General features: G+C 33.0%; 1 protein-coding gene across 2 annotated transcripts in view; it reads left to right on the top strand.

Moving 5' to 3' along the window:
* Positions 1-4,705: 4,705 nt before the first annotated feature.
* Positions 4,706-15,260, top strand: part of LOC106459701 (GATA-binding factor 2-like) — a 198,236-nt gene continuing 187,681 nt past the window's right edge. For both annotated transcript variants that reach the window (XM_013919352.2, XM_022386417.1), the window contains exon 1: positions 4,706-4,793. The gene's annotated coding sequence lies outside the window, so the exon portion shown is untranslated. The remainder of the gene's footprint in view (positions 4,794-15,260) is intronic.

Here is a 15,260-nt window from a genome sequence, read left to right on the forward strand (position 1 = left end):
AAAGTTTTAACTTGAAGAATTTTGCCAACCTGCGTGGGAATATCCAACTATTTTACTTAGCAACTATACTAAACCATGCTCCTTAAATGTTTCAAATCGCTCACCTTGTTATCTGACAATTATATAAACTGGATTAACGAGTAACATAAATGTTTCAAATCGCTCACCTTGTTATCTGACCTAAATATTGAATCTTCTTTCTGTATATCAACTGTTCTGGTTTTCTAACCTGGTAAACTTCGGTTCTAAATATATATTCTGAGCTGCGTGTATCGCCTACTGTTGATCCAAATCCTGACTCTTAACACAGTGGTATTTCTCATTTCTTATTACTCTGGTGTGATGAATCTGGATTCTGAAGTCTGTGATACCGTCCACTGTTTCATTTATCCAGAATGTTGAAACAAGTTTCATCCAAAACTGACTAGTATTGTTTCTTTATTTTAATTAAATACTCTAGTGGGCACAGGTCCTAAACTGAATATATATATATATATATATACTGTATGCAACTTTGCGTAGGTAGCCTAATAAAATTTGGTTCTTATTGTTATTTAATATCTTGCTAGCCTAATTAATCCTAGGATAACGAAATCTTTAAATGCTCTGTTTTACTTATCTTTTGCCATAAACACTGGTTTCTGAGCCTGCTGCGTAACTTAGTGTAACTTAGGAATTTAGGTAAATTTTGATTTTAAATCAGATGTATAGATAGTTCCAATGTTTTACTTAAGTTTATGATGAATCTTGTTACTGAAAACCAGCTTCATCGGCATTTTTTACTGGTATACTTAGTTGTCTGGTGATTCATATATCTGCAAGAACTTTGTTAGCTTCTTTATTGTTATAATCAACAGCTCAATAATTTCTGATTAACAATCAACTTCGTAAGCTTGCTCTCTCTCTTTTATTGAGCTTTTTAATCAAATGCAATGACTGTTATAATTGAAACAGTAGGCGGTGTGCTAGTTACAAAGATCTGTAATCAAAGGCTTACAGTGATTATCGTCCTCCACATTTAATTATGAACGTTTGAAGAAATTATTCTCATAATGAGACTCGTAGGTCGTATTTTACTCACTAGGATTCTTAAACGTAACTCTTGCAACAAATTTATATATGTCGCATTTTCTTTGCTCGTATGACGTATGCTATAAGGTGTATTTTCTTTTCAATACAGTATGTAATTTTTAGAGCGAAGATCATTAAATTCCTATTTACTTAACAAAATTATATAAATAATGTAATGAGATTAGTAATTAGCAGTAACCATGATTTTTTTAAATCATGTTTTATTATATTCAAGTCGACCTTATCTTATTTTAACTGTTTATTTAAAAATATAATACTCCTTTATTTCCGAGTAAATTAATGGACAGAGGTTCATAAACACAATTATAAAATTATTCAAGTTTGTGTTTAAAACAAACAACAAAGAAATTAATCACTGGTGAAGCAGTATATGTTCATACCAGTTTTATTAATAACCATGAATGTTTTCATAATGTTCAGCTGGAGTTTAATTAACCACCATTATTTAACACTATTTTCATGTTTAACATAAATCACTAATCCTATTTAGATAATATGGTTGATGTAACAAAATATGACAGGATAATAGGTTAGCGAACTTTTCTGTTAGTTAAATGGTGCTGGCATCCAATCCATGTCTTTCTGCCTGTCTCTGTATCTTTGGTTCTCTTCCTTAGACTTATTTTTCATTTTTTGTTTGTTTTGCTCTCATCTCCATTTTTCCTTCATCATACATCGGAGATTTATTTTCTTCAACTGATTTCATTCTGCTTGGTTGCCATCATTCTGTTATCTTCAGCACACTCTGCCTTCAACCGTTTGCCAACTGTGTCTGTGTTTGTTCCACTTCCCACTTACTAATTACTACCTGTTCTACGTACATCACTGTCAATGTTCAACTTGGATACTGTCGATCAAATCCTGTGAGTCTTTTTATAATGCTATCATTAAAATCTGTCTCTAAGTTGACACACACCTCACAACAGTATTTTTTGCAAGCTGGTATTTCACAGTACAATAGAAGTTTCTTTAAATTTTTATGGCGTTAACATTTTGGTGAGTCGTTTCTTGGCTCATGTCCATATCTCTAACTTATGCAGTACATAAAAATTCATTATATCTTTTCTATCTAGTTTCGGTTTCTTTTCATCTTCACCTATTATTTTTAACACTATTTTCTATATTTTATTATAATTTCTGATCCATCGATGGTAGCAGAAATGAAAGCAGTAAAAGAGTAGTTTGTAAGAACTTTGTGCCAACTGTTAAGTTGACCAAAAATATGCTTTAATTTTGATAAAATTCTAAAGTTTCTTCAATCAAACATTGAGTTTCATATTTGGAAAATTATTTCTTGCATATCTGGGTTGTCATATATATTAAAAATAATTTGATGAATCAAATAATACTGGGTGATATACATAAAGTTTACTTGTAATATGTTATATATGATATTTCGAGTGTTTCTTTTCATGAGTTTATTCTTAGTGCTTTCGTATAATTGAACATTAATTAATATATAATTCTCAATTATATGTAAGAGGATCTAGATGAGGATGAGTTGTAAAACGTATTATGTTTCTTCATGTATGTGATATTAGAACTTTTTAAACTTTATCATCCTTTCATTTCAATAATTGCAAATCACTATATCTAATATTCTAGAATTTGCTGCATATGTATTGAAAGATTAGGTTTCTTAGAATGCCTTTAGTAGAATAGTTTGACTAATAATATATGTTAAACTATATCTCATACTGTCAGCGGTATTCTAGTATAATATAACTAGCTAACAATTAAAACAGCTAAGTTTTATAATGATTGAACTGTAGATTACTAAGACTTTAAACAACGTAAACACGGTTTAGGGTCAATACCAACATAGAACAAGTGTCTTAACGACACTGCGTTTCTCCTACTACTGCAAGTCTTAAAACTGTAAATTAAAATAAAACCATAAGTTGTAATTATAATGACAGGCACGTTTTAAATTTCTGAGTGATCTCAGAGGACTGGCGCAGTGAGTGAAAAATGTCAATATACTTCAAAACAGATGATGAAAGAATGAAGAAGTTATGAGAACTTACGACACTTGCTCAAGAAAATTAAAGATTGATAAAGTTTTTCCTATTTTCTTTGTAAATAACGAAACACTTTATGATTCGGTTGATTGTACGGCTTAGAAAGTGCCCGTTATGAAATAAACGAGGTGCATAAAAAGCTGGTGTAGTGTATAGATTGTATTCACAAATTAAAAACTATAGTTAATTATATGATATATTTCGAAATTATGTCACGACTCTTATTTCTGTTGTCACAGTGAACTTATGTTTTAAATGATTAATGTAGACCTTATAATTTAAGAAAATAATGTGACGATATATTTTAAATAAGAAGATTGTATCAGAAGTCATGTCGTTAATAATACAATAATACTTAAAAACAAATCATAAAATGTGGAATCAAATTATGAAGGAAATTACTACATTGAAACTTTGAGGCACTCGCATTCTTTCTTTTATATTAAAAGGTTGTCTTAGATCTTTAAAGTAATGATATTCTAGAACACACCTTAAAAACACATAAGTGTAAGAAGGTTATCATAGTATAGCTGGTATTAATGGATGCTTAGAACCAGTGGAAATTATAACGTGACTTATGGTAGTTCATAGATCAAATTCATAGTAACATATCCTCAGTCCACGTGTCCAATTTTGTATAACATTTTCGAGATATTGATACTATCCATATTACCCCATTCGTGCTACGGCAGTAAAGGCCTACTTTAATTGACAGTTCTCCATGGCGTGTATTGAAGAAAAGGTGTTCGCTGGTAGGTGATATGTGGTGAACAAAATGAAGACGTCAGTTTGTTGGTAAAATCCAGTGGTGAGTGTTGAAGCGAAACCATCCGTGTATTGAAGTAAAGCTGTTCGCCAGTAGGTGATATGTGGTGAACTAAATGAAGACGTCAGTTTGTTGGTAAAATCCAGTGGTGAGTGTTGAAGCGAAACCATCCGTTGATAGATGAAATCCAGAGAGGAGTATCGGAGTAACAACATCCATTTGTCGCTGATATCAGGTTAGATGTATTAACGTAGAAATGATCCTTGAATGGTGATATCCAACGAGGTATACTGTAGTAATAGCAAATGCTGTTCAGTAATATCCTTCGAATTGTATTAGGTGCAGATGACCATTGTCCGGTGATATCCTGTAAGATGTATTAAAGTGAATACGGGAATGAAAAGGCTGATATCAGCTTAGGTGAACTAAAAGTTAGCCTTTTTCTCAAGAGCCAAGAGGCCAAGGTTGCTAAAGTGTTATTATATACCTTCAGGTTGAACAACAGTACCACTTTCATGACTTTAACACAGCTCGCCATTATAACTAGGGGTGTGACGGCAACATACCGCCATCGTCTTTTGTCGGTGACGCAAAACTGAGAAGTCTGCTGATTGGAGCAACACTACTGTTGTACCGCCTGTTTATACACTGCAGTGTCATCTAATGATGCGCACGCACTGATGTCGGAGGCCTCATTATTGGCAAGATGCTGGGTTGTGATATGACTGTTCGGTCGATCATTCCATTAAAATATACTGATAAACATATTATATTTGCCAGTGGCGTATAAAACGTTGCGTCCGTATCTCACCCGCCCATTCTATTGGCAAGATTTACAGCTGCTTTCCCGAAGGCTGCTGGAGTTGGGAGAGAACTGATAAGGTTTTCAGTAAGGCTGCAGACCTACTATCGAGGTAAGATTAGACTCTTTATATCTCGCTAGATTTATTACGAATGCAACTTCTCCTATCTATCTTAGAGCACTTGCTGAGCCGTCTTCTGGGTTTCTTGCTTAGGAAGGGAAGCTGCTAAACACTGATTAGCACCCCCTGCCTGGGGAGAATCTTCACAACATTGATTAGCGTTTCCTCATTAGAAATTACTTCAAGCACGACAAATAAACAGCTTATCACTCCTGGGTAGGAGGGCTTTGCTCTCCTGATGGCTCAGTCAACTAGGAAGAAGATTTCTTCCCCTTTCACGCCTGATAACACGTGAAATTCACTTCTCGCCGTTGATACCACACAGTAATTTAACGACTACATTTTTTTTTCGTCCATTTGCAATGCTAGACTTCAAAGCCGATCGTTCCTTCTCGTCAGTAGCGACCTGGGGTTCCTGCTATTTGTTAGCTCAGAACTTCTTTGATTTGTCTGCAAACAGACAGGGTCAAGGTTGTTGATTTCTTATCTATTAATGATACGGTGTTAGACGCAATCAAAATAAGGAAAGTAGCTTTCTCGGCTGTTTATCCTGAGGTACTGCATATCTGAAAATAATGACATCTAGCTCAACGCTTGCTCAGAAAATTTAGTTTTTGCCCTACAATGAAGAGTCTTTTACTGAAAATAGCTACACTTCATGAGCAACTCTGATAAAGAACTGGATGCTAACATATTTGTAGTGTTGATCAGACGGAAGAATGTGCTCACCATTACATTACTTTTTTTGCTTGCTACTCTTTGGTCCTATATTATCCTGTAAGGTGGTAACTTCGCACGTCTCGCCTTCCCAGTTGGCTGCACCGCGAAATACGTTGTTCTTTCGCGATTTTCTTAATAACGGGAACATGTATGCCTCAAGGTAAGTAACTGAGGATAATTATAAATGATTGTTTTAGAAAAAGGCGCCGTTAATCATTTAATTTCATCAGTTCAACAATACACGTAAAAAAGCGTTTGTTTATAATTTAATACCTTAAAGATGCGTATGAAAAACTGCGTGTTTGTATAATATAATTTACTGTATGCATTTGATCATTAATAAGTCCTCAATTTTTTTAAGACACCATTTCATATCTCAACGATAACTTTTAGCTGCAACATTTTCAACAGTGCTTGTAAAGTAGTATATGAGATTCAATGTAATATTAGGGAGTAACCTAAGGGTTAGCATGTCGGGGTATGGATCTGAAGGTCCTGGGTTCACACACGATACCGCTAATCAGGCTCCGTACTTTCAGCTGTGGGTGCATTATAGGAGTAACAGTCAATGTATTTATTCTGTTAAAAACCAAATAAAGCCTTTGTGGCGGTGTGCTGCTGTCTTTCCTCTGTTTACTAGTTCAAATTAAGAAACAGCTATGTCTGAGCCATTGGATCCTCTGACCTTCCTGTTTTAGCTCATGTGCTCTTAATGTGCCATTCAAGTTAAAAATGACAATACCTAAACAATGAACTTATGCTAAAATATCAGAGTGTTAAAGGTGAGAAATGTAGATATATTTTGACTTATTTTCATCATTTTGATACGATTAAATCATCTTATATTTAGGAGGTAAATTACTTAGTTTACACTTCCTTTATACATCTCCTTTAAAGCTCTACTTGGTGAAGTTCCTTTGACTCCTATAAAGATTGACTTAGTTCTATCCCATTGTGCTCAAAATAATAATAGTAAACACCTGACACACCTATTCGCCGTAGTTTCGTCATGAATTACTAATTATCCGGTAGATGACTACAGCTAGATGTTTTAGTTCTTTGTTTTGTCTCTATTTTCCGGGAACTTGACAAATTAGGTTTCATATCAAACTATTTAGTACACAGCCTACCAATAAGTGAATGCGAATTAACAATTTCAATGACGTCACATGCAAATGCCCCTATGTATAAATATGCAAATATAACTTGGTAAAGACCACAAAATACAAACATCCATGTCACTAACAAAAGGATTTCGCACAAATTGACGATGGAAGAGCAGTCAAAATTAGCGAGAAATCGTCAAGTCACTTTGAATACTGCTCTACAGAGTGACTAGGATGACAAGTAGTTCCAGTCATGTCGAGAGAGAGAAAGAAAAAGAACAGTTTGTGCGCTGTCAGGGCACCTAAAACTATTAGAACGCATTGTTTTTTAGTGATATGAGAAGTGTCAAATGCCTGATACTTTTGTAGTGTGTCCTAATGCTGTCAGAAGATCTCTTCATAGCCCGGCTACAGTAGCAGAGTAGCCTCAGAGACCACGCCTCATTCTAGTCAATATTGTATGACTTTTGAGGACAATATTTTTCCCGACAAGTCCAGATTCAAACAATTCTCGGACAGTGGAAGCACTTGGATTTATCGACTTTCAGGAATTTTCGTTGAACTAGCTAAAAGCCACGACAAAGTGCGGCGGTATTTTTATTTGGGCTGCTAAGGATTCACAACTGATGGAATACAAAGGGATGGTTACTGCTAACGGATATGTCCCAATTCTCGAGCAATGTCTAGTAAATACGATGTCTTTATGAATTAAATGTTGTAAAATATAGATCCAGTAATAACAATGATAATTTTATACCTTTTGTTTTATGTTTTGTTTAATAAAACTACATTCTTAGGAGTGAGTTTTGATTTACTTATTAATAGGTTGTGTACATAACAAGAAACAGGATAGTGCTAGTTATTAGAGCCGTCTTTTGTGGTTATATAGACGATAACAACCAGAATAATTCTAGTTTCTGGATCTTCTCTTATGAGTTAGATAGAGGAAAATAGCCAGGATAATCATAGTTTCCAGATCTGGCCGTATGCAATTTATACAAGACAATAATCAGGATAGCTCTAGTTACTACATCTAATCTTATATAGAAAACAATTACCATGACAGTCGTAATTCCTTTGTCTAGTTCTTTAGATGTCATATGGAAAACAACAACCTAGATAGTCCTTGTTACTGGACCTGGTCTTAGGAGCTATGTAGAAGGCAACAATCAGAATAGTTTTAGAATTTATTTCTGCAACAAGTTAGTTTATGAAAGCGTCGGAATTGTTGTAGTTTACTAAGCTGGCCTTAGATGTCATGTAGAATTCGACAAATTGTATAGTCTCACAATTTACTCTATACTATAACATGGTAGTACCTAATATAAGCTAAGGTAGTTGTTCTCATTTTCTGTTTTTAACTGCTAATTAAATGAAAACCACTGACGTAGTTCTTATACCTAATTCTGTTCTTATCTGTTAAATGTGCTTTTATCTCGTAGTTTTGTTTTTAGCTGGAAAACTGTAAACAGCTGGATTTTCCTTATTTCTCTTAATTCTAAAACAATAGCTGGAATAGTTTATGACTTATGTTTACAAGACAATTGGAATTAGCCTTAGTATTGACATTATTATTGAGTTTAAAACAAATATAGATGATAGAGTGTATTATATTCAAACGATTTTGGAGCCGCTTCACGTCGTAATAGTTCATGTCACCACATTTGGATATGCTTTATCTAACGATAGTGCATCTTGACAACAGATCTGAAGCGCAATTTGTAAAACAAGGCTATGTCGTAAGTATGGCATATTTTGCGTACTTTCATTAATCCACCTAATATACGAAGATGGCGGTTTCCTAGCGCCTGTTTAAACAGTATGGTTGCTCAAAAATTCATAAACGCTGCGTCTGTAAACTTCACTGGCATGACTTCGTATAGAATAGCATCAATACACGGTTCATTATTCAACTACTTGAGACATGTCACGGTAAAACAGGAGGCAAGACTGAAAGCCTTAACCTGGTTAACCCATACCCTACTGTTTATTTTTTGTTAGTTTTTTTTTTCAGATGGAGATCCCTCTTGGTGATCTTGTGTAGGGTTGCCTGTGGTATGTAAATGTATTTTTCCACTGACTTTTATGATCATGGATTTTCACCCATTACAAGACGTCGCACTTTGTAGGGTTCTTTCTGGGTGGTCCTGGCTTCCCAGGCTGATCCACATCCATTTGTTTTCCAATACCATTAACTCTTTATGACATGAGTTTATGAGTATGTTGCATAGGAAAGAGCTGTTATATATCCTTGTCAAAAGCGATCAGTTATCTGTGACATCACGGTTACCCACGAACGACAATAGTGTAAAAATGTAGTTCTGATGCATACCTTTCCACTGCTACTTAATATGTTCTTGTCACATGACTTGCTGATTATCATATTCAAAATCGTTTTCGTATAACTTCCTCATCCCTGTAGAACAGCTTACGTCTTTAAGTCTTTCCATAATAATTGCATAGAAGACAAGGACGGGAGTAAACCTAGTCCTAGTTAACTAGTAAGCAAATTATATTAATTCGAATAAACCTTGCATTGTTCTGCCCTAACTTAATAACAATTAATGAAATCGTTGCTCTTATTTCTGGCATTTATGGTAAAAAGTGAAATATTTATAATCCTGTTCTGTTCCTAACTTACAAAATATCAATTGAGCTCGTTCATTCTTCCAAACGTTTTAAGTATAAGACAAAACTAGCAGAGATTTAATCAATAAATCTGCATCTAGCTTTTATGGCCAGAACTAGAAATCCCCGTATTTTAATTCTGTTCCATGCTTTGAAAGCAAGAGACGGATTAGTTTTTAATCAAACAAATCTATTCTCAGCCGCTTAGCACAAGATAAAATATTCGAAAGCCTTAATCATTAGGTTTAGTTATAGCTTTTGGGAGAAAACATTTTTTTAGCCTTTAATTCTACCTCTACCTTTAATAACAGCAGTTGGAAGAGTTCCATTCCCAAAATGCTAAAGACAAATATCACACCGTTGATTCTTAATGTTATCATAAGCTACTAAAAGCTAAGATAAACCATTCCAAAATGTTTTAAAATATGTCAGGCTGGTAGCCATGGGAAAACCAAGGGTGTGACCAAACCCTCACTGGCTAAAAAAGGTCACACAATTTGGTCATTCGCTCAGATTAATATAGAATCAAAATAAATCTCGTCATTTATCTATAATTTCTAATTTTCACGATCACTAATCGTAATAACGTTAGTTACTTAGCACTGAGAACACCGTAAATAATGAAAACACCAAAAATGACTGTTTTTAGAAACGTAATACTTATAATAGATCATGTATATTAGTTTAATATTTTTGTTTTATGATTGGTAATACAATTCAATACATTCACATAAGGACACGTTAATATCTTATTGTCACTTGATTTTGGGAAAATAAGCCTCACCTGTCATACCCTGTCTAGAAATATGTACGTAGTGATAAATGAAATCTACGTACATATAAGGATCTCTGATTTAGGATTAATCTACATTAATAAAATGATTTTTTATTTCAGATTAATTTGCATAAATCTATCAATAATTCAAGATTAATCTGTATATATAAAATATAATGTGATTTAAATCAACATAAATACAGTGATTCGTAATTTTAGGTTAATCTGCGTGAATAGGATTATCTGTTTGATATTAATCTACATAAGTAAAAAGATCCGTAGTTTTAGGTTAATAGGGCCAGCCGAGGCCCAGCGGTTAGTCAGCCTAGACTGTAAGTCCGAAGATTCTTTGTTCGCGATATATTCCTACAAAAACTCGTTCTGTACTTTCGGATCACGGGTGAAAATCAAAAAAGAGTAGCTCAAGAGTTGAAAGTGAGCACTGTTGACCAACTGCTTTCCTTCTAGTCAACATTAGAGACGACTATGTGCAGATATCCCTTGTGTAGCTTCGCATGAAATTTTGAAACGAACAAAAACCGGCATGAATAACAACCTGTGATTTAAGGTTAACCTACATAATTAAAATAATCTATAATAACAGGTTAATCTACATAAATAAAACAACCTGTGATTTAAGGTTAACCTACATAATTAAAATAATCTATAATTACAGGTTAATCTACATAAATAAAACAACCTGTGATTTAAGGTTAACCTACATAATTAAAATAATCTATAATTACAGGTTAATCTATAAATAAAACAACCTATGATTTTCATTCAAAACTTTAAACCAATAGAAATCGTAATTTCTGAATGCAATATCAACACGTTTCTTCTGACGTATTAATTGTCAGTTCAGACGAACCAAGCGAAAATTGGTTTGTTATTTCTGCATTAGAAAGCTTTCAATAAAATAGTTAAGTGCGGAAAGTAAACATGTCACCGTCTAGATAACTAAAGGAGTGTACATTCAGTGAGTCAGTCTCTTTCTTGGTACATGTCAGTTTTCATTCTAAAATCCCATTCCTTCTGGCCTCACTAATTACGTATAATACTGAAAGGGATTACACTGCGAAGAGAGTTCTTGTCATCACCACACTAACTCGTCTAGAATGATCATTTAATGACAGATATACTACTATCAAACAAAACCAACCATTTCTTTCTTTGATTTATGGTAGAGTTAAACTTTCATTAGGGAATATCTTGTATCAAGAAGATAAGATTTTTACAATAAAGGAATTCATTCGCTGGGAAAGATTTATATTAAGACAGTTTTAAAGCAAAAAAGAAAAAGGTTTAATGCGCTTCGACTGTTGAAATCATACGTATGTTCGTCACAGTTCATGAGGTCAAACTTACAGTGTTATCCTGATAGAAGTAAATGTTACATTTATCGTTTTAGCTATTTTCTTAGTGATGAAAACCTGATGTCCTTCGCCTTATTTCTTAGTGAAAGAAAAGCATTAACTTTTGTTGACAAAGGAATGGTGCTTTTTTTTTTCGGGGTTGATGACAATATGTTTCTATTGACACTGGGACAATCAACTGAGAATAATGTTATTATTAAAATAATTGAATAAAATGTTTAATTAGCCTATAAATGAGCTGACAGTAGTTTAGTGGTTAATGTACTCAGACTGTGAATCTGATAATTCATGATTCGCGACTAGTTGCCACAAAAAAGGTGACGGTCAAATCTCACTATTCCATCAGACAAAAGTAGTCAACAATTTGTGATGCGTGATATTTAATGATGCCTGCCTTCCTTCTAGTCTGTCAATTCAAAATTAGGGACGACTCTGCGCAGTTAACCCTGGTGTAGCTTTGTGCGATATTCGAAAACAGCCAAACAGTTCTACAACATATACATATATGCAAGAAGTCTAACAGACAAAAAACAGGGAACTGACAACATTATTAAAATATACAAAACATATATATACGTCCATAATATAATACGCCTGCCCTGCATGGATAAACATAGCTCCCAAACATATAAATAAGCTACAATCTATACAAAACACACTTATCACCACAGCATATAAAGTCCCTCGCAGTACCTCATTAAAATTTATGCACAGATATGCAAATATACAAACAACAGCCGATAGACTCTTGCATGATACTATACATTACTTTTCAAAAAATTGGCAAAAGAATGACATACTTGTGAACTTGATCGCTACTACATACATGATGAAAGTAGACCTAAGTACCTCTCACCTGTAAACATTTACTTTAGAAATAAGGATGTAATAAGGCCACCTATTACTAGACTTTAAACCCTACACTAGTTAGACTAAGAATAATACATTTAAAGGGTATTTTTATGTAAAATGCATTTGATTAGTTTCTAACTAGTGAAATGTGTTGTTTGCATTATGGAACTGACTCTAAAGATATAGTTCAAAACACAGAATGTAGCTGTAGATACCTACGTGGACATTGCACTGAAAGGGGTCGGAGCAAGTGCGGTTTACACCGATCCTCATGTCGTATCTACACCAACATTCACAGTTCGGAAAAGAGGTCATCATGAACCTGACCCTCCCTGGTCCAAAACACCGATTTTGGACTGAAAACATATACATATATAGGATATTTCACCCTAACATAAATCTATTAACGAGTTTCTTCCCAGAAATGCATCTCATGATCGGAGTTTTGTTTTCTTTCTTTTTTTTCGAAATATTCAGTAATACACAAATTTTAGTTTCTTGTTCGAAGTATGCTCATTTTATGTCATTATGTTCAACAGTTGTGTTTCTATGATAAAATAGATGTATGTTTAGCATGGATGATTTAAAAGCACTGATGCTTGATTAACAGTATTACTGTAGTCTTGATAGTTGTCTATAGTAGTTTCGATGTTGTAGCTATTTGGTCAATAGTATGACTATTAACTTGATAGTTGTCTAATGTTGGATTCAATGTTGTAGATACTTGATTAATAGTATGACTATTAACTTGATAGCTGTCTAATGTTGGATTCAATGTTGTAGATACTTGATTAATAGTATGACTATTAACTTAATGGTTGGCTAGTGGTGGCTTCAATGTTGTAGCCACTTGGTTAATATTTTGCATATAGTAAACAAAAGTTGTATTATTTATATATTTTGATAAGCATTGACAGAGAAAAAATAATTTTAGTTTGGAAAATATTTTAGAAGATTAATCTATTATGTTTACAATAAATACTCGTTACGGTAAAATATTGATTTTCTTTTTTTATTTTACATTTAACAATTAGATTAATAACCCAATTTAGTTTACAATAGAAAATGTAAATGATAAAATTGTTTTGCTAATGGTAAACGATGGTAACATTTATTGCACATAAAAGCTTTTTGTAGATTAAAAACTAAATATAACCACTAAACTATTTTTTAACAATGGTGTTTATAAAAATATTTTTCTTATGAAAACATCATAGCACAATTTGTTCCTTTGTAGTGAACACAAACGGATAAAATTGCTTTGATTCAGGTTAAGAAAACGATGACAATGTTATTGCTATTTTAAAATGGAACATTAACTCGTCATCTATTTTCTTTATAATTTCTTTAAATTGTTATTTTTGATGTTTTGACTACTCTATAACTCTTTTGCCGTATTACTTCTGTTATATTTAAGGTATTATTCCATTATGACTGCATCTGTGGACATGCTATCATCAGTCACGAAATTAGCTTCTTAACATAAGATGTTTCTGCACGAATGATTTTCATATAGTGTTCCTAAAAGCGTTTCTGATGTTTCTTTCTATTGGCGAAAAAATAAACAATACGTTAAAAATCATTAAAATATTGTTAAAACCTTCAATTTATATGGCTTAATAATAACAGACCTAGAGCTAAATGTTACTGACGAGTAGTTGTGTCCCTGATTTAAACTGGATGCAGAATAACAGACTTATAGAGAAAATATAAATCAACTCTATTAACTCTACTCTTTTGTAAGAAAACAATAATACAAGTATTAAACCTTTTCCATGTGTTCGAGCATCGAGTATTCCTTAGGTTATTTCTTTCACGTGTATATCACCAATTCAAAAACTATTTCTGTGAAAAAAAAAAGATATTAAGGTCATCAAATCTGTTCTAAACGTTATCAAAGAATGTTAAAGCTGAAACGTGCCTCAAATGTAAAGTACAACGAACAAATGGACATCACGTTTTAAAACTAAAGTTCTTGACTGACTACTGACTCTTATCTTAAACATTGTTTCTATGGCAACCACATTCGACCTTACTAATTGTAAAAGAATGTCTTCTATGTAAGAGGCATATATTCATACGTTTAAACCACGAAATGTTATGTTAACCAAAACCTTACAAATAAAAGATCTGATGATATAATTTCCATCTTCTTAATCAGGGAAAGTGAAATGTCTTACAAAAAATAAGCACAGAGTAAATACGCTAAGTTATAACTATTTGTTATGCAACCATGTATAAGGCAGTCTGTTTAGTAACAGCATGATAATACAATATTTCTAATAGATGAAAATTAATTATACCGCGTAAGATATATTTGTATCTGCTTTATAGTGATTTCCTTTAAGGTCACAGAAAACACCTATAATTTTGTAGGGATGACAACTGAGACACACTTGATTTGGTTTTTCTACGTCCCATATACTTTTTAAACCATATCAGTTAGGCTGACGACTACTGCATACTACATATTATATTTCATAGTCTCTAAGCTACAATAAACACTGTTAACTTTGCACAGCTTTTAGTTACTACCACGTGTTTTGTACTTTACATTCCATATCTTTTTAGGCTATGGGCTAGAGTAAACACCATTGGCTCACGTAGATCATCATTATTGTAACGAAGTTTTGGATTTTACATTTCAAGGTTTTTCGTTGTTACTTTTTAACCTTTGTGTAAGATAAGCTGTGGTTTTTTAAATAGAAGCCACATAACTATAGATCCTCAAACACCTCCCGAAAAATTTATTAATCAAACTCTTTTAGATCATAAAATGTAAAAGCTTTGAGAAACAAAAGAAAAACTCTTAAAATAAATAACTATGAAAAATAACCTGTCTGAAAGCAAGAAAAAAATTATCATGATTTATTATTTTCAGAAGATTGTTATTTCCATGAGCATTTTGTAGCTTCGATATGTTCACATTAATTTTACTTTACTTTTAAACTCTCGTGTTGTAACTCGTGGGATTAATTCTATAGAACAACATATTATATAA

This window comes from Limulus polyphemus, unplaced genomic scaffold, assembly GCF_000517525.1.
Source record: "Limulus polyphemus unplaced genomic scaffold, Limulus_polyphemus-2.1.2 Scaffold29, whole genome shotgun sequence".
Classification (NCBI taxonomy): domain Eukaryota; kingdom Metazoa; phylum Arthropoda; class Merostomata; order Xiphosura; family Limulidae; genus Limulus; species Limulus polyphemus.